Source organism: Arctopsyche grandis, chromosome 9 (genome assembly GCF_051622035.1).
Source record: "Arctopsyche grandis isolate Sample6627 chromosome 9, ASM5162203v2, whole genome shotgun sequence".
Classification (NCBI taxonomy): Eukaryota; Metazoa; Arthropoda; class Insecta; order Trichoptera; family Hydropsychidae; genus Arctopsyche; species Arctopsyche grandis.
Genome location: NC_135363.1, coordinates 30,203,303 through 30,225,071, shown reverse-complemented (window position 1 = coordinate 30,225,071; position 21,769 = coordinate 30,203,303).

Here is a 21,769-nt window from a genome sequence, read left to right as displayed (position 1 = left end):
TCTTCACAGTAATCTTCCCAGATATGCACACAATAAATCCTGAAAGTTTCATCGTAATCGGTTCAGTGGTTTAGCAGCCTATTCGAGACACACACAGACATTCATTTTTATATATATATAGATGTTCGAATTCGATTCAGATTTACTTTTAAATTCGTAGTCAAAGTGATGCAAGTAGTGATTCTGCAACCAGACTTTCCGGGACTTTTTTCCCGGGAAGTCTGGTCGTCGAAATTTTGCCGTCTCAGGTCCCAACACTTGATCTCTCGGGAATCTCTCGGGACCTCGAGACCTTCTAATTTTTGCATTTTATTGAAAATACTATTCATATGTTTAGTAGATTTAAGATAATGTGTTTACGATAAACCATTAACACGAGGCAGAAAAATATCTTTCACAACATATTACAAATAATCAGTCAATATAAAAATAAAACTAGCAGCTAACTTACTATGACGTAATTCATTTGGTATGAAATTGAGTCGTAAAATGGCGATTTTAGGAAGATTCAACATCAACACAAACCCCGTGACAGTGGTCACCGATCGTCTTGACTGTAAAAACAAAAAATAATAGATATTTAGAGAGCAAGTTCATATTATTTGTACGATTACAATCGAATACATTGGTAGTAAAGAAAAGTGTCTACGAAGATAATACTCACAAGTTTTGCAGTAGACCGAGTGTGGCCAAATTGGTTGCATTTCGGGCACTTGTATTCGCGCAGCTTTGGACACGTCAAATTGCCATTTTTGTCACGCAAATCGTGCGATTCGAGGATCCTCTGGTTGTAGTTTCGAACTCCAGTCGTACTATCCAGTCGTATAGTGAACTGTCAAAAATGTGATCAAAATTAAATGCCTTTATTGTATTTAATGTTGATTTTTCGTAGTACATACATACATACCTTTCAAGTTTTACAAACTCAAAATTGAGAATTTAATATTCATTGGAAATTCTTTTGCAGGACAGTTTTTAAACATTCTATCGCCAAAATCTTGCCGTTTTTAAAAGCGCACGTTTTTGTCGAATTTTGAAATCGGACTACTTATAACAGATGGTCTTTTACGAGAATGTGCTAACCTTTCTAAACGACCGATGCACTCGGAACTCAATTTCGATAAATCCACGTGAACCATCATCCGAGAAGAGTCAGTTATATTATGACCTGGCGCTTCTTTATCCACTTTATGTCGACTTTGATTTTCCCGTATTCTTCTTTGACGTACATCTTCATCCTTTATTATTCGAGGTGAAAATTCAGTTTCTTTTAATTTCTTCTCCAACACGTCACACTTAAGCCGTCTATGTAAAATATCTTCGTCTTTCGTCTTTCTAACTAATTCCTCATTCTTCTGTCTTCTCTGAAGTTCTTTTTCGTGACAGCGTCTTTTTTGAATTTCTTCTTCCTTTGCTTTCCATCTTTTATCCTCGTCTCTCCTCTTTTCTTTATCTCGTCTCTTCTTCTCTTCTCGTCTCTTCTTCTCTTCTCGTGTTTTCCTTCTGAGATTATCTTTATCTTTAAGCCGCCTTTGCAACGCTTCCTCTTTTTTTCTCTTTTGAGTGATTGCTTCCTCTTTGAGTTTCCTTTGCATAACCCCTTCATCCTTTTTACGTCGTAGAATTTCTTCCTCTCTTGATCGTCTTAACAATTTCTCGTCCCTGTGTTTACGGTGTAAAATCTCTTCCGTTTTTAATCTACATTGGGGTTCCTCTTCTTTAAACCTCCTAGAACTCTCATTTTCTTTTAACCGCCTGGATCTCTCATCTTCCTTTATCCTCCTTTGCAGAATATCTTCACCTTTATCGTGTTCTAAGGAATGAGTCTTAGTTATAATCACCTGGCCCTTACGCTTCCCTCTTTTGGAACCACCCTTGTCCGCACTTTTAGCACCTCTTAATGGACAAAATATCTTTCGTAGTATGTCCTTTTTCATTTTATCTGTTGCTACGTTAGAACATTCCACTTCACTATCACAATTCCTACGGGTTGGAGCTAGAGGACTGGAGTGAGAATTTTCTTTATCTCTGGAAGATGGTGGTAGACGTACTGGAGTGGGCGTCAATTTTTGCTTAGGTGGTCGATCACGTATCTTTTGAACAGATTCCTCTTCAGCACCGAATTTACGAGGATGACCACGACCTTTACGTTTTTCAGGATCTGGACGAGGTGGTTTAGGAGCTTCATCTTCAGAAGCGCTTGGAGATGATGGAGGAAGAGGTCTAACTGGTCTTCTTGGTGACTTACGACAGACAATCCGATTACTTACTCGGCTTACACCATTGCTTCTCTCTAAAGTCGAACCGGCTACATCAGCAGAAATCGTCTCAACATTCATCTGAACATCATTGTCTGAACATTCATCTGAATAGGAAAGGTCCGAAAGCAAAGTCTAGAAATAAACAAAAATATTTATTAAATATGTAGAAATAGAAAAAAATATTAAAAATTATTTATTAAAACAAAAATATAGAGAATATATGTACTTACTACGATCTTTCCCTTAACTTCTGCAAGCAATTTTTCAACTTCTTTGGTGGAGTCAGAACAACTGTCGCTCTCAACAGCATCCCCACTCGTATTACTTGGACCGGGAGCAGTTGATTTTTTGTTAGAACCGAGAGCAGTCGAAGAGATATTAATTTTACTATATGCAATTCGACTATTCCTAGGGCTTTTGGCACATCTAGGGCTGGATCTATTGATACTTGGGCTCAATCGACTACTGACTCTTGGACTATTTTTTACACTGCGATTCGGACTGAATCGTGGGTTTCTAGGACTCGAGTGAGAATTTTCTTCATCTCTGGAGGATAGTGGTAGACGTACTGGTGCGGGCGTCAATTTTTGTGGACAATCAAGTGGTCGACCACGTATCTTTTGAACAGATTCTTCTTCAGCACCCAATTTACGAGGATGACCACGACCTTTGCGTTTTTCAGGATCTGGACGAGGTGGTCTAGGAGCTTTATTTTCAGAAGCGCTTGGAGATGATGGAGGAAGAGGTCTAGCTGGTCTTTTTGGTGACTTACGACAGACAATCTGATTATTTACTCGGCTTACACCATTGCTTCTCTCTAAAGTCAAACCGGCTACGTCAGCAGAAATCGTCTCAACATTCATCTGAACATCATTTTCTGAACATTCATCTGAATAGGAAAGGTCCGAAAGCAAAGTCTAGAAATAAACAAAAATATTTATTAAATATGTAGAAATAAAAAAAATATTTATTAAAACAAAAAATATAGAAAATATACTTACTACGCCCTTTCCCTTAACTTCTGCAAGCAATTTTTCAACTTCTATGGTGGAGTCAGAACAACTGTCGCTTTCAACAGTATTCCCACTCGTATAACTTGAACCGGGAACAGTTGAAGAGATATTAATTTTACTATCTACAATTCGACTATTCCTAGGGCTTTTGGCACATCTAGGGCTGGATTTATTGATTCTTGGGTTCAATTGACAACTGACTCTTGGACTATTTTTTACACTGCGATTCGGACTGGGTCTTGTGCTTCTAGGGCTGTGTTTGCTATCACTAATAGGACTCGAATGAATATTGTTACCTCTCGGATTTGAAGATTGGACACACAATATACCTATAAAGTAACATTTTTGTTAATTTTTGCTCCAAATTTCGCCTCTTAAACCAAACCACCGAGTCATACTGCTGGCTGTCAGCTTGTTTCGATATTTACTTTATATGAAATGCATTACATTAAATGATATTTCAAAGTATACAAAAATTAGACAATATTAACAAAGCAATTGTTGCCAATTCTATGAATTGACTTGATTCTTGGTCAATGTATAATTTCGACCAAAATTTTTCAACCACGATAAAATGGTCTTTAAGTACCTACTCGGTCATGACTCATTTAAAATATCGCATATTTAACGCTAGCCCAGTTAATTATATTGAATACTGAAAATTGTTTTAATCTCGTATGTGGGCCACTGAAATTCAAAAATTCATTTGTCATCATCTGAAAATGCGAAGTTGCGAAAGAAAGGGTCTTAAAAAAATTCAATTCTTCGAACCATTTTTGTGGGGCATCATTTGAGGAGGATCTGGGGTGGACAGTCGCCCTCCTCCCTAAATTTGAACGGAACTATCCACGTTGTTTAATTTATTATTATGAATTTGAATTAAAATACTAAACCAACATTAATAGAAAATTGAAATTCTTTAAAACACTGTCAGGCATAAACACGTCAATTTTTTCCAGGAAAAAATACATTTTGTTTTATTGTTTGTCTTGCTTTGAAAGATTTTCGGGAGATTATTTTGTACTTTATATACACTCATTTTTTTAATATAATAAATCCTATATATTTAATATAATAATATAAAAATGTTGCCCCCTGGGAAAAGCTGAAATGACGTCCCTTTAACATATGTATATACATACATAGATCCAGTTTCGATGCAAAGATGGCTAAAATAACTTGCGCGCGTATTTTGTTACAAAAATAGCTTCGTTTGATAATTTTATGCCGAGTAATGTTACTGCTTCATTTTGCTGTCATAATATAATTTTTCACTCGCGACACATTTTCAATTTCACAAAATCAATTGCACAATATGCAAAGGGTCTTTCGGAAATCTTCAGAAATTCAAATTCTGATTTAATTACATAAATAATCTACAAAATTGAAGATTATTCGATTGTATCACAGTAGGGGCATTATGGGTAATCAATGTTAACAATTAAAACGAACCAATGTTAACGTAATCAATGTTACCAATTAAAATTTAACCAGTAGGGATAAGACACACTATTGATTTGTAGTACACCTAATTTAATAAGTAGCACCATTGATTTGCGGCACACCTAATTTAACAACTAACACCATTGATTTGAAGCACACCTTAAGCACCGACTAACCAAAATTGTATGACACTGTCTTCAACAGTTCATTGTTTTAAAGAAGAGTATATAAACTCATTACTGTTATAATTTAAGTTAGTCATCACCATCGACTCCGCAAGTGATAGTCAGTCATCACCATCGAGACTCCGAGAGTAGCAGTCAACACATCAGCAGCAGAACAAAGTTAAATAGTGAAGCAAAGTTAAAGTGAAACAGTTCTACGTATCTCATTTAAATTCTCCGTTCCACAATTAAATCTGTCATTTGTCGAATATATCAACCAATAAGATAAATTTAACGTTTTGATAATAAGTAATAAATAAATATTGGTTAGTTAACCAATTAGTTTAAAAAATATATAAACTCGTTACTAGAGTATACATATAAACCCATTACTAGAGATCGGCGCAGGACGGTACAAACTACAAAGCTAGAGAGCAAAAAAAAGGTTCACCATAGAAATGGACAATGCGGAACTATACTCATTACTAAGGGCCGGATAACCAAGGTGCCGTCTTGAAAAAAACGGACCCATAGGGTGCTGCGTATTATTCATTGCATTGTTAAAGGTTCGCCGAACGTTTTTTTTTTTGGACTCTAGCTTTGTAAACAGAGCTAAACCGCCCCAATTCCTGGTTTTTATCCGGTGTTTATCCGGTGTCTATCCGGTGTTTACTCATTACGAGTCTTCGGCGGACGAATGCACCGAAATGGAATCCTTTTGTCAATTTTTATTGTTTGTTCTCTAGAGAGAGAAAAAAAACAATCGAAATTGACGAAAGTTAGCAATAGAAATTGACTAAATAAACCCATTTATTTCCAGCCGGTTTTATCCCGTTTAAATCCATTTTATCCACGCGCTGCGCTAAAGAGCGGACCAACTTTGCGCCGTTCATTGTTCATTGTTCGCCGTGCTTTGTTCATTTTTATGATAAACCTTTTTTTTATGCTGTGTAGCTTTATAGTTTGCCATGTTTCCTAGAAAATACACCCAAAACGCCCTGTTTCCTAGAAAAAGCACGCTTCCGGTCCTACCTCTACTCATTAATATAGCCCGGCGTGACCCTGCGCCCATTGTACATTTCTATTGTGAACCTTTTTTTGCTTCTCGCTTTGTAATTTGCCTTCTTTCCTGGAAAAGCACCCTCCTATCTCTACTTATTACTGGTAGAATTTAAGTTAATCTGTAATCAACTGTTGTACTGAATATATTAATAAACCGTTCGTCTGCAATTCTTTATTTGCGTAACATGACACGTTTACGATACGCACTATCGACTTGTAGTTAGATGACACGGCATCATAATAATAAACAATAACCATTACAATGTGCAAATTTCAGATTTGATTTCAATACCTTTATATAGCCTTATCTATTGTTTATCTATATTTACTTATAAAGTCATTTGTCGATTTCCTGTTTTAACTAGTAACAAGTATTACTTTGCAATCCCGATGTATAAGGCTGAAATGACGCCCCTGGTTATTTCAATAAATAATCTACATTTCTACTATTAGTTTACATATATTGTTTTTGAATCAGTTACGGCTTTACATCATAACTAACAACTAATCAATATATGTATTATAAATCCTTAATTGACATGCCAATATTAGTAATATTAAATAAGCAATGAATTCAAATAGCTTACGACTCTTGATTTGTGAACCTTGTTTTGGTTCGGGGAAGGAATCTGACTGCGACGAATTTTCAATTGGCTGTAAATATAAAAAAAATCAAGTATCAGGAACAGAGAATTTTTAGAATGATATACATATGTATGTATGTATATTATGAAAAATTTTAGTTGGTTATAAAAATCATTCCGATTATGTATAATAAAATCGAAAGAATACATGAAACAAATTAAAAACATACCTTTAACAGTGGAGGTACACTTAAATTGAATCTGGGTACAGAATCTTTTTTGGGTGTGGCATCAATCGCAGTCAATGGTGCAACAATAGGAAGGGATTTCATCTTCTATAAAAGACGATATAAATCATAATTAGTATATATATGTAAATTTAATATTCATAATAAAATGCATGTACATACATACATAAAGCGAATAGAAACTCACCTTGAGAATATTCTCAACATTGTATGTTACGCCGCAAGGATTCGTTGCATTCTGTAGACAAAATAAAAAAAAAATTAACAAACATATATGGAAACGTGTAGGATTAGTTAGAAAAAGATCAAGTTCCTAATAAAACTACATTAATTCCTCAATATACTTAATAGTTCACATTTAAGGAGATTCACCTGTAAACAATTGTATGTGCATTTATGGATATCTAAACAGAAACCGTCTTATCATATACAATTTGGTAAATTTTCAGAGAAAAATAAGAAATTAAAAACGAATAATATTCCAAATGAATGCAAGCTATGTATAAATGGATAATTTTGAGATGCAGAATACAATCAAAAATTAAATGACACTCACCTTGTCATTATGCTGGCGTCTTTGGTAATGAAGATTCTTGAATTCACCAATTTGAGAAGGTCCACCTGTAACGACAAAGAAAAAATTTGTATTAATATAGGATAACATTTAATATTGTCTTATGAAAAATCATAGTTAACATTTAAAACAAAAATATAGGAATTTGAAAAAACAAAAAAAATGTTTGTCATATTACCTGGAGCTGAGCTAGCAGGCTCGTCATATACGCCGAGGAGAGAAGATTTGGGATCTTCAAGTAGGTGTTTAACAGTATCGAAGTCTCTGAATTTGCTCTGTATTAGCTGGGCTACTCGGTCCGGTTTTACCTAAGACAATAAAAAAAATTAGATTAGATTTATTCGCATATAACAATATCAAAGGGTAAAAATGTTTACTCACTTTAACTGGCGGGCCAAACAAGGGCACGCATTCCAACCCTTTCGAGGACATCTCCACGTGGGTTTGCATCTGCTTCTCGCGTATCGAGTATCTCGTTCAACACTGCGAAAGAAAAAAAAATCAAATAAGTAAAACATGAAAATATCAATGTACATATGTATAATATACAGGATGGTAAAAATAATTCTGCATTTATTTAAATGCTAACATGTGAGATTGTGTGTGTAATGGGAATGACTAAAATTTAGAAGACTTTCTGCCGTTCAAAAAATATGTATCAAGATAAAAAAGCAATATTGATACGGTGCATTCGATGCTATGTTATCTCATCAGAAAGAGATGTTGGAATGGAATAATGATGAATAAGTGTAATAGTGTGCGCATATCAAAACTCACAATAGTAATATGAGTAGGCCACCAGAAAAGTCCAAGGTTGACTTACAAAATTATTATTTATTTTATTTAAGCAAAACCAACAGTCTTAATTTCTAAACAGAACAAATAATAAAATACATAACAAAAGACCAATTATAGATTTCCGCTGGTAGTAATATACTAAAATATACACGTATTCATACATAAAATTTCAAATCAACATAAGAAAAAACAGAAATTAAATTAAAAGATTATTCAAAAAATGACTTAACTATTGCTCGCTCATGCGTATTATCAAAAATATCATGGTTATGATAATTAGTACCTAAATTAGAAGTCCAATATCCAGCTTAGCTGTCAGCAGTCTTATCGTGTCCAGTCGTCTAGGTCACGACTGGACACTATAATCGTTTTATCATTACTTATTACCCCCTTTTCTAAGGGAGATCGTCCCGACCGACTCATCAACCCATCACATTAAATTACAGCTACAATTCCAGTTTAACGCAGTTTCACAATTATAAAACAATTACAAAATAATTGCAAAACAATTACAAAACACTTTTCATATTCGACGGCATTATACCTTGCTAGTCTATCAAGGTGTCTATCTTGCTAGTCTATCATTAAACGGTTTGAGCCGTCGAATTCTCTTCGTATGCGATACACAACATCGCTACGTTTGGTCACTATGGTGTACGGTCCTTCCCACAATGATTGCAGCTTCGGCGAAAGCCCTGGAGTCTTGGCAGGGTTGTGCAGCCAAACTCTGTCGCCTATTTTGTAAGCCGGTTTGGATCTGCGGACGTCGTATCGCGTCTTCATTCGGCTGTTCTGCATCCTGAGGTGAGCTCTGGCGAACCGAGGTACCTTAGGTTAGATGTCTTCGGTCAACTTCGTGGTATATCGGTGTGGATCTTGAGGTTTGCTGTCTGGTGTAGGGCCCAGATATAATAGGTATGTCGGCATGCGCAATTCTCGTCCGTAAATCAGCGCTGCTGGTGATGCTCCTGTCGCGTCGTGTTGGGCCGCTATGAGGAAGTGCGGAACCAGTGTGTTCCAGCCGTCCTGCTCCTTGTTGACGAATTTCGCCAAGTGTGCCCGTATGGTTCGATTGAGTCACTCTACCATTCCATCGTACTGAGGTGGGTACGGTGTTGTTCTCGTTTTGTGGACACAAAATGGCGAAACAACTTCGACTCAAAGTTTGTCCCTGGTCAGAGTGTAACTCGTCCGGGACGCCTAGCCACGTAAAATCTTGTTCGACCAAGGTCTCTGCCTCCTGGTTCGGTAGTGGAATCGCTTCAGGCCACTGTAAAATAGTCCACTTCGACCAATATATACCGGTTTCCTCGTTCAGTGGTCGGGAATGGACCCAAAATGTTGACTGCCATTCGTTGTAGTGGCGCCCCCGAAAGGTACGGTTGGAGTGCCCCGCGATTTCTTCGGTGTGGTCCATTGTGTGCCTCACATTGTGCGCATCGTTTGCACCACTGGGTGACATCAAATCTACATGTCGGCTAGTTGTATCGTTGGCACACGTTCGGGTAGGTTTTGTTAATACCGAGGTGCCCCCTGTGGGTGCGTTGTGCATTTTCCACATGATTTCAGGTATTTTCTCGGTCGGCATGACCAGCTGCTTTGTGTGTCGTGTTCCCGAGGTGTTCTCCCATCTCCGGTATAATTTCCCCCCCTCCACTTACAATGCGTCCCATGGGTCCACAGGATTTTTAGTTTCGGTTCTTCGGCAGACACTGTTTCCCACGATGGTCTCGTTCCGGCGTTTTTCCACTCGATGATTTTGTCGATCGTCGAGTTCGACATGTCGTTTGGTAGTATCCCTACGAGTGCTATTTATGCTTCAGGTTCTGCAAGTTCTACGGGTTCTGTTCGGGCCAGGTTCTTTTCCTGGTCAGTTGTCTCTGCGCGTGAGCATTTGAAGCAATCTTCCGTACACGGCCTTCGCGATGGTGCGTCCGCGTTCCCTTGTTTAATCCCCGGTCGATGAATGATCGCGACGTTGTACTGGCCGAAAATTTCCAACCACCTTGCCAACTGGCCCTCCAGTCTTTTGAAATTCTTCAGCCAAGCCAGGTTGAACTCCGAACCTGATAAATAGTGGTGGAAGTGTTGTACTGCTTTAACTGTTTAGCCGCCCAGCCGACACGCTGGGCGTACGATAGATGCGGCTGTTTGCGCCTTAAGGCGCTTTGGGCGTTTATTCGGTTAATTGCCGCCAACAATTCTTTCCTGGTGGCGCAATAATTTTGTTCCGGTTTACTCATAGTCCGGCTGAAATACCCTATCACTTTCCCCACTCCCCCTTGAACCCGAGACAAAACTGCGCCGGTGCTATGTTGACTGGCGTCGGTGTCCAACACGTATCGTTCTCCCAGTTGGGGATATTACATGATTGGAGTGGTAGTCAGCGCTTCCTTTAGCTTGCAGAATGCTTGTTCGCACTTTGATGCCCACTTGAACTCGCGCCCTTTTTCCGTTAGCTGAAGGAGTGGTTTCGCGATCTCAGCGAAATTGCGCACAAATTTTTGGTAGTAAGTGGCCAGTTCCAGGAAGCTATGCATTTGGGTTTGTGTTCGGAGTCGTCCAGTCCCGCACGGTTCGTACTTTCTTCGGGTATGTCGAAATTCCTTCGGCTGATACTCGATGTCCCGGGAATTTTACCTCGTGGCAGCACAGTCGACACTTGTCTGCATTCAATCTAAGGCCAGCGGCCTGTATCTGTTTGAACACATTGTTTAAATGCACGATAATGTCGTCTCGATACACTAGGACATTGCTTATGTCACCGACCACTTGTGCCATTAACCTTATGGTTTTCTGGCGGTGCTGCAGACATCGAATTTGTTGTTTCTTGCCCTGACCATGCTGATCCCACTTCTGACACCAGTGAAGAGTATTCAGAGGTAAGGGGAGTCTAGTCGAGGTACAAGAAAACACTCGGGTAGGTTTGAGGTCTTTATTGCTGCTCTTCTAGTGTTAGCCAGGTTCCGAATGAATCTCAGTTGGAGGGCGCCGATATTTATACATATTGGGCGCTCAGCGCATACAGGTTTTATCATTACGCAAAATTATCATAAATTGAACTTCTTTTTGTAATTTCTGAAATTAATGCATCAAAGATACATTTACAATAGTTTTCTTTTTGACTAAAATTAACTTCATCGCATATCTCCCCAAATTGAAATTTTCTATTTTTACGTTTATTGTCTTTATATTGTTGATTTTCAGTTAAAATGTTGGCATCTTTTTCGATTTCGTTGAATTCCTTTCTCATTTTTTTTTTAATAAAACGATTTGTTTTTGAATTGATGCGTTGTAATAAATTATCCCACTAAACAGTGCAGTATTTATCGAAAAATACTGCTAACTTTTTTGCCTCCAATTTTCCCATAGGTTTTTCAAATTTGGACGTACTGATTTTAATGAGAGCTTGCTTAATATTTTGATTATTTGATATTAAAGCAAAAATAGCATCTGCTCTAGATGCTCATCGCGTACTATTTACTCTTTTTAAATGTTGGTTATTCGAAATATTACTTAAAAAAATATTCCATCGTTGACTCGATGATGAAAAAAAAAACGTAGAAATTTTGAATAAAATCAAAATAATAAAACGCACCTGAACAGGATTCTGCAGCATGGTTCCCAATTAAATTTTAGGTATGACTAGCCCATGGTATAAAGGTGGCTGTATTACAATTATGAAATATTCTAGCCTGCAAACCTTTGTATTTTCCAGTCATATTTACTGCTTTGACATATAATTGTCCCCTACATTTAGAAATATCTAAAAAAAATTATATGATTTTCTCTAAATATTCAGAATCGCTCTTTTATATCTCCATTTTTATCCACAAATCTCAAGATTAATGTTAACTGGTCTATATGAGATACATCAGGAGTTAAGTCAACTAGTGGAATCCATGGGCTTTGTAGTGAAATGCATAGGAATTTCATTAATATATGTAACATTTTTTCTTAGAACGATTTGGAGGCCACAAATATGCGCCAATTCCGCTGTGCGATAATCCGCCACTAGTGCGAGGTTCGCTATGGCGAGGTGGTGCCACATCCGATACATTTCCATACCCCATTTTGAATTACAGTAAAGAAAAAAAATATTTGCAATTGACACAATTAAGTTTTTGAATTAACCATTTTTTTCTAGGATGGAGAGTCGAGATCGAAAGAGTGTCCCGACCCAGGGTCGAGTAAGACCCCAGTATTTTTAAATCAAAATACAGCTTTTCTCAATACAAATGGGTTCAATATACATATGTACATCTTATTAATCATTTTATACATCAAAAAAGTTTTAGTCCAATAGCATGTTTTTGACTATTTTTGCAATAAAAAATAACGACAAGCATCAACACGCAAACGCGCCTAAGTAAGGCCAACAGACGACTGCACGACTCAATAGCCACGCGCCGAAAGCGACGAAAACAATAGCTTACGAAAATATAGCTCTTTCTCTCGCATTGATTCATCAATCATATGTATAACGTAGTAATGTATACATATATTTTTTACGATGCACCCCTTCTCTAAATCATACAAAATCTATAAAAATAATTTTTTTGTAGTTCATTCTAGGAATGCAATAAATATAGGGTGTATAGTAGGGATCCCAAGTCCGAATATTCGAATACTTTTTATACGAACTTATCTTTTTATTTTCAATCTACAGCACATTTAGTTCTATTTGATGTTCCGGATAATGGTTCTCTTAAAACTTTGATAATATCTTCAACTTCTTAAAACTACAAATAAATAATTTAAAGCTACTATTCCAATATTTGGGATCCCTAGTGTATAGCTTTGAAAACCAAATACGTATGTAGTTATTACGAAAAACTTAAAAATTGGAGCACTTTCAAACCCCACCTAGGTGAGGGAGGGTTAAAACGTAAAACTATCAAAGGAATACCTTAAAAAACTCGTGTTCAGCTCCACATGTTTCACACCGCTTCCTACTTCCTTGAGATAAAAAAGTTTAACCAACACAAAGCAGGATGCACCACAAAAGTACTTTGAATAAACCTAATTGGGTTTTGAATTCTCGAAAAACACGTCATCAGCGATTTTCAGCTTTATTAGAAGACACGTTGCACATTAAATTGCACAATAAATAGTTTAAGGAACACAAAACAGGTTGAAGCGGGTAGAATGAATCACAAAAGTACTTTGACAATACAATAGTACAAACACAACTGTTCAACTTCACAAACTGGTAACTGATAACTGGCACACACGAACTCGCGAGGAGCACAGGGGCGTAGTATATCCTTCCTCCTAGGCGGCGCACACTCGACTGAGGCTGGAGTCGAGCGTTCTGCCTGACCAACCATAATCACAACCACAACTACAACGCCTTTACAGCCATGTCGTTATGTGTTTAATTAGTGTCTTTCTTATTAAAATTATTTTTTTACCTTTTTATTAAAAATTTACAATTTTTATTTTTATTTATGACGCGGGAATATGTATTCGAACGTGGAACAGTATGGGGCCAATCACAGTCGAGAATTCGAGACCCGGGATATGTAACCCAATGTGGAACAGTATGTGGCCACTCACAGCCGAGTATTCGAGACGCGGGGATATGTATCCGAAAGTGGAACAGTATAGGGCCAATCACAGCCGGGTATTCGAGACGCAGGAATTTGACCATAGGCACTTACACACTAGTGTCACACACACTAGTAGCGGCTCGTCTATATGTAGAAAAAGGATGCAGTGCATCCGCTCTAAAATCGCCAGACAAATTTAACGACAGATTAACGGACGGCTGCTTTAAATGCAATTCTCATCTTCTCGAATGATAGATTGCGGAACTTATCGAACGATTCGATAAGTTCCGAATCTTGCCTTATTAAACTCGCCAGAAAGATCCAACTCAATTTTAATAATTGCATATGTGCACATCGAAAGGTTACTCGTCATCTAATGTGCAATCTATCATTCGAGAAAACGAGAATTACGTTTAAAGCTGCCGTTCTGTTAATCTGGCGATTTTAGAGCGGATGCACCAAACCCGTAGAAAAATCATTTTATTTTATTTTATTAATTGAAAAATCAACAGACAGGATGTATGTACATAGATATGTATAAAAAAAACAAATAGTAAATAAATAATAAATGTAACATCCGAGTCCAATAATAGATTTTTACAAAAATGAAAAAGATAAATATATGGAAAACAAATTAAAAAGTAAAGAATAAAGGCATGACAAAATATGTAGAACATTACATAATTAAACTATAGTATTAAAATATTTGGAAAAGGTTATAAAATAGAATATAAGAAGAAATTGAAATTTACAAATATAAAACAAATGAAAAAGGTAAATACAAAATAAACAAATGAAAAGGAAAAGAATGAAAGCTATAATATGATTAAATAGCACATTACATAACTAAACTAAAGTGTTAAAATATTGGAAATATTGGAAAAATAGAATAGGAGAAGAAATGAATCAATCGGTCACGATTCTCTTGATGTTAGACCTGAATTGATGTAGGGAAATACCAAATAGATCAACCTCATTCAGCTCTCCGTTAAGCATACGATAAACGCTCTGCAGATAAAAATATTTTTGGGAATTAGTATTGAAAGGATCAAGTGAAAAGAGTGCAACGCGTCTAGAGTACCGAACTGGGATTCTGAAATTAACCTTATTCAGTAAATCAGAACAATCAAGGAAACCATTTATGAGCTTAAAGAAGAATATAGCATCAGTATGTCGTCGCCTGACAGAAAGATTGTCAAAAGAAAGGATTTTTAAAATGTCGGAAACAGTAGAATGGGTATAGGTAGGAAAAAGGTAGCGTAAGGATTTAATAAATTTAAGTTGAACTTTCTCAATACAATTAATATGGGATAAATAAAATGGTGACCAGATAATTGAGGCAAATTCAAGGTGAGACCTTACAAAGGAAAAATAAAGTTTCATATTTTCATATGTTTCATATTTTAAAGTAAATCATATTTCGACTATACTTGTGGATTAATAACAAAAATTCTATTGATAACTGGCTTACCTCGATAAAATAAACGAACCATTTCTCGTGTCGAACAGTGTAATTGGTCTTTTGTAATGAATTTTATTATTTTTCTGTTTTGATTTATTCCTTTTAAAATAAAATAAAATAAAACATCCTCTTGTATTGCTCTATTTTGGTGAAGACGGCTGAAAAAAAAAACAGAATTATATTCTATGTATGTATAATACAGCGGATCCCAACCTTTTTTTTAACTCACGTACCACTTGGTAGTATGTACATAGCGCTAAATTGTACCACCATATAAAAATGATTGTATTTCATGAAATTTGTTTTTGCAAGTCTAATTATTATATTATATATAGTATTTGCATGGTAAGGAATGTGAAGACAGGATACACGTAATATCTAGATCTGTTTTGGTAAGAAATTTTGTGGAAAAAAAGTTATTTGCGGAGTCAAAATTATAATATGCTCAAAGTTTAATATAATAATCTACTATTTTGTCATATTTCTATTATTAATAAATGGTTTTAATAAAAACCATTTATCGCTTATAAGCTCTATGTCAGAAAGCTGTTCATATTCTTTACTAATGCCTAGTCAAATAATTAATAAACTTATTTATTTCGAATTCAGTATTTAAATGCTATAATTTGAAAGTTCAATCAAGTTCTCCTCTTCCTTGGTAGCTGTCCGAAAATGTTCATTGCCAAAGGGGTTTGAAATCCAATTGTTTGCTTCTTAAGGTTTGGGGAAGCACTGCGTAAAATACGATTTCATCACTATTAAATGTTCAATTATTTTTTCACGTATATCCAGAGACATGCTATTCTTGTTTTCAGATAAGAAATTATGTAGAGTTTCAAATATAATACGTCAGTTTGATAATTTTCTATACATAGATTCCAAAATCTAATTTTATAATCATACTTTCAATTTTATCTGCAACATCAAATATCATTATCGAGTCGTTCTGAAGTGTCAAATTCAAGTTATTTATTTATTGGAAAGCTAACGCGGTAAATTTATAAATGCCAGATCTGAGGAAAACGTATCGATTGCAGTGGCGTAGCCAGGATTTTGTCAAGGGGGGGGTTTTGACAGGAAAAAAGGCGAGATAATTTATATAATTTATATTTAATTAATATAAAATCACAACATATAAAAATAAAGTAAATACGTAATAAAAATATGATATGAACAAAATTCAAATAAAATAAAAATAATGAAAACTTTAAAAAAGTACGAAATTCCCAGATACAATCTTCGCGTCTTTATTGTAAACATATCTAATATTTTTTCTGCACTAGCATTTATATCCTTATGAATATTTAATAAAGCAAGTTCTTTTAGTCGATTTTCCGACATCGTATTTCTTAACGTCTTGAACTGTGAAAGCCACTATAGTGGCTTTCGGATATTCGGCCGCCAGCTCGGAAAGCCAGTATAGTGGCTTTGTTAAGCGGCTACTTTGGAGCTTTATTTTTAATATTCATTGGCAAATTTTTGAAGGTTTTATTTTACAATAGTGTACTTAAAGGATACGAGATGCTAGAAAATGTATAAATAGGATAATTACAGTAAAGGGCTAGCGTCTATATTGTTTCTAAGAATATTTGCATTCTTTACCTGCTTCTACATTTGAGTGCGCCGTTTTATTTGGGCAGTCGGTATCGATACATTGTGCTCTAAGAAGCTATTTTCGGTGGGGTGACCATAATTTTACATAATGATAAAAACGCGAAATATATTTTGCACCATGAATCAATTTAATAAAAGCTCTACGGAATATACATATGATGTGATAACGACGTGCTCGGTAATATTAGTGCATATGGTGAAGTAATAAATACAAGTGTTGGCAACATTGAAATTTCAGTTTTTAAACTGTTAGTTAAAATCACATTTTCAATTCGTTACCTACTAGAAAACTTCCAAAACCTAGAAGACTTCCAAAATGATTGTGATAGTGATGATAACTATTTTGTATTTGATAATGTAGACAATTTTGACAGTGGAAGTGGCATTCAACCCCAACCAAGTAAAAAAAGCGCTATGTTGATACCGTTGAGCGATAGTGAAGATGATATCAGAGATACAAACAGTGATAATTGGTCGATTTTAAGTAATCATATTTTCAACCAAAAAAAAATTATTTTTCGGTTGAAAATATGTTTTTTAGGAGTGTCTTCAAAAGAGATCGTTTTCTACAAATATTTCGGATATTACAACTCAAAAATAATAATGTAGAACGCAATGGCTTTATGAATCATTTAGATGCTAAATGCAGACAATTAATTATACCGTGCAGAGACATAGTGGTCGATGAGTCCGTCGTGAACTTCAAAGGCAAGATTTGTTTGAAAAGTGTAAAAAAATAGTGATCAAAAGCACCGTGTATCTGTTAAATCTAATCTTTTCGTCTTTGCCCGCCTTCTGGGATGATCCAGCTTTTTTTTTCGATGTGTCCTACAAGTAGGTAACGAATAGAAAATATGATTTTAACTAACAGTTTAAAAACTAACCAATAGACACTTTATGAGGGTGGGCACGCATTAAAATACAATGAGTAAACAGACAATAGCTTTGCATCCTTGGACCCAAACTGCCTAACGAACTATAGGGTAGGTATGAAAACATTTCTATAGGCATATTTTAAAAGTTTCTAGTATAGCTCGTGCAACGAAAGCTGGCACGTACCAATACAAACACGTATATTGTATCCGTGAAGATATGAATAAGATTTTTTGTATCTGTTTTCTAGGACAATCAGTTGGTCCCTTTCATACGCACCCACTTTCCGAGCATGACAGAAACAACAATTATTTTTTGTATTGCTCGGTGATTTTTGCTCAGTGATCAAGTGTGCACTACAGGGTGATTTTTTCCAGTTTCACTGGTCAGTCACCGATCAACCCCCACAAACTGACGTAACGCGTTCTTATATTGTTTGCTAATTGGTTAATTGGAGTTAGTTCATTAGAATTAGTGGATATATGATAATAAAATGCTTTGTAATAAAATTGGATCTGGGAAAACACTAACGGGACAATCTCGCGAAATTGTGTATAATGTTTTCAACTATTTCATGGATTGTGTATTGAATAGTGAAAGTGACGAAAGAAATAGTTTTATGAAAAATTTATATGCTTCAACTGCGGAAGCGACTGGTGTTTCTAAAAGAAGTGTTCAGCGAATTGTTTGTGAAGTACGAAATCAATTTGTGGTGGCTAATAAACCGCCAACATCGCAACCTTCAATATCGGAGCCATCAACGACACAACCTATATCCTATAATAAAAAACAATAAACAAAATCATCAAGAGTTTGTACTTGATAAAATCTTGGAAGCTCACAAAATCTTGGAAACATGAAGAAAAATTTATTGAACTGGAACCAAAACTCGATAATTTAACGGACAATTTCATTGACATTATAAAAGTAGAATATTCTGATAGCGAATATATGGATTCTTCAAGTGATGGAGAATTAAGTGGCGTAGAAGAATTATGATACGACATTGTATAGAAACAGAAGACTATCCAAAACGAGCAAAGAAGTAACTAATTAAAGAAAATCAGAAAAGGTTAGTAAAACTAGAAGTACGTTTAGTAGTAGAGTAGTAAAAGTAAAGTCTTATAATAGAAAAGTTTGAAATTGAAATTCAAAAATTAGATTATAAAATGAACAATGTATTTATTTAGATTAGAAACACTTCCAGTTCGGGTAGACTTTCTGGGTGTAAATGTACTGCGGCATTATCCAAAGATCGCCGCAATATTTTTTTTGTAAGTATATTTTATTATTATTTATGACAAGTTCTGACTTAGCTACAAAATTCTGAAGCCGACAAACAATTCTATGCAAAATAATGAAAAAATATTTTGATGGTCTAGGCACCCAACAGTAAACAAATTTGAAGTGAGCAAATAAACAACAAAGTGTAGCGCTTTCTTTGCGAATTTATTTTATTATCTTTGTAACGGTCGGGACTTAATACTAGCCGACAAAGAAGAATGTCTATACATAATAATGAAAAGGACTGCATTATTATCAAAATTCGAACACTTTTAAAATCACTTATTTCCTGTTTAATATAATTTATATCCTATATTTTTTTCTCATTTTTTAATTCGTATTAATTTTTGCATACGTACGTTTGTTTTACTTATAATTTAAAAAAATTCTATTTATCATTTTATTCGTGGTACGTATTAAAATATTAAATAAATATGCCACCCAAATTATATCATAGATCTTAAAAACATTACACGATCGGTTGAAATAAAATATATAAATAACAGCCTGTATATGAAAAATGCATTTGTATGAGTACTGTGCACGCGCCTTCTGTAGCTAATAGACCTGTAATAAAACTAAAGATAATACAGGGCAGAATTTACTCACAGTGTGAAGAGGCGATTAGCAGAAAGCAGTTTGGGTTCAGACAAGGCTTGGGTACCCGAGAGGCCCTTTTCTGTATGAAAATACTACTCCAAAGATGCAGAGAAGTCCGTAAACCTGTGTACATCTGCTTTATAGACTTTGAAAAGGCCTTTGACCGTGTCCAACACGCTCGCCTGATGGAAACATTAAAAAATATTGGCCTGGATGACAGAGATGTCAGATTGCTACGAAATATTTATTGGAATCAGACTGCAGTAGTACGTGTCGATGATCAATTCACTGATGAGATTCCTATAGAACGGGGCGTCAGGCAAGGATGCATCCTATCACCTACTCTTTTTAACACCTACACCGAATCCATCTTCCACGATGCTCTCCAAGAGGCGGAGGGCATCAAGGTGGGCGGCGAGACGATCACAAATATAAGATATGCTGATGACACGGCACTAGTCGCTGAAAATTTAGCAGACCTGCAAAGATCTCTAGACCGTGTACATCAAGAAAGCAATCGAAGAGGTCTGCGCATAAATCTAAAGAAGACAAAATTTATGATAGTAGATAGAATGCAAACAGACACCGGGAATCTAACCTTGGATGGAGAGGTGATAGAAAGAGTAAAAAGATTCAAATACCTGGGTACCTGGCTGAATGAAGAGATGGACCCAGATGAAGATTTAAGAATCCGCATCGAGATGGCTAGAACAGCATTTGTAAAAATGAAGGCGGCGCTTACAAACAAGCATCTCAATATTCATACGAGGTTGTGATTCGCGAAGAGCTACGTCTGGACAGTATTACTACACGGATGTGAGACGTGGACTCTGAAAACCAAGATGATCAGCCGCATTGAAGCTTTTGAGATGTGGATCTATAGGCGTATGCTGAAGATTCCGTGGACCAAAAAGATATCAAACGAAGCTGTCCTCGGCATGATGGGGAGAGGCAGGGAACTTGTTTCTGTCATCAAGCGGAGAAAGATGGAGTACCTCGGACACATGATACGGGGTCCAAAATACGAATTTCTCCGTTTGATAACCATGGGGAAAATAGAAGGAAAAAAATGGATTGGCAGGAAAAAGTTATCTTGGCTTCGAAACATGCGCATGTGGACCGATATGAGCGCCGAAGAGCTGTTCCGAGCCGCTGAAGACCGATGCGGATATATTCAAATAATCGACGAGGTGGTCGCCAACGTCCGGATGCGGACAAGGCATTAACAAGAAGAAGATTGTAAATCATTCATTCCGTGCATGTCCGCCATTACTGATTTTTTTTCGCCTACTACCAACCATCAACCGCGTACCACCAAGTGGTACGCGCACCACACAGGTTGGGAGGCGCTGGTAAAATATATTATGCCTAAATATATAGTTACGATGTATTGTGTGGAAGGAAAAAAAAACACCATAGAACGCGAGATCTCGGCGAGTTGACGTCATCGACTACTTGTGTTTGGGGTCCGGAACATGATGTAACTTCCTATTTTTAGAGTCCGATACCCCTCCCCTTGGCTGCGAACGTCTTCCACCATTTTGTATTACTAACCTCTTCTTACTTTCACTTACGATTACTATTATTTTATATATGCAATTGTATTGGAACTGTTACTTATGTACATATGTATATACAGTATACTCACGATTATCCGGGCTAATGCTGGGGAGGAAGGGCACGGATAATTGAAAAACACGGATGATCCGAATCTTCAAATTTTGACTTAGTTTCGAATATAATATCATATTTACAACACAAATTTTTGCTTCATAATTTTAATACTCATTATTTATTAAGAAAAACGCTCATAATTAAGCAGACAGGTGGCCGTTAGTAATTAGTACTAGTGTTGTACCGTTTTATGACTAATGTAATGTAACCACTGGTATTTTCTCCACTTGTACATATATCACTAAAGTGACCATACGTCCCGTTTTTAGGTAGCCTGTCCCGTTGTCCCCAAGCACAGCTTCGGTACGTCGAAATGTCCCGTTTTCAAAAAGAGAGTACATTTATTGAATTATTATGTATCGGTCTCCGTGACATAAAATTTATTCAATAATTATATATATATATATATATATATATATATATATATATATATATATATATATATATATATATATATATAATGGGTCTACGTGACGAGCCAGAATGTTAAATTACAGAAAACACAAATATCGGAAGGCAAAGATCGAAAATCCAAAGATCTTAAGTCGAAAGATAAAAAAAAA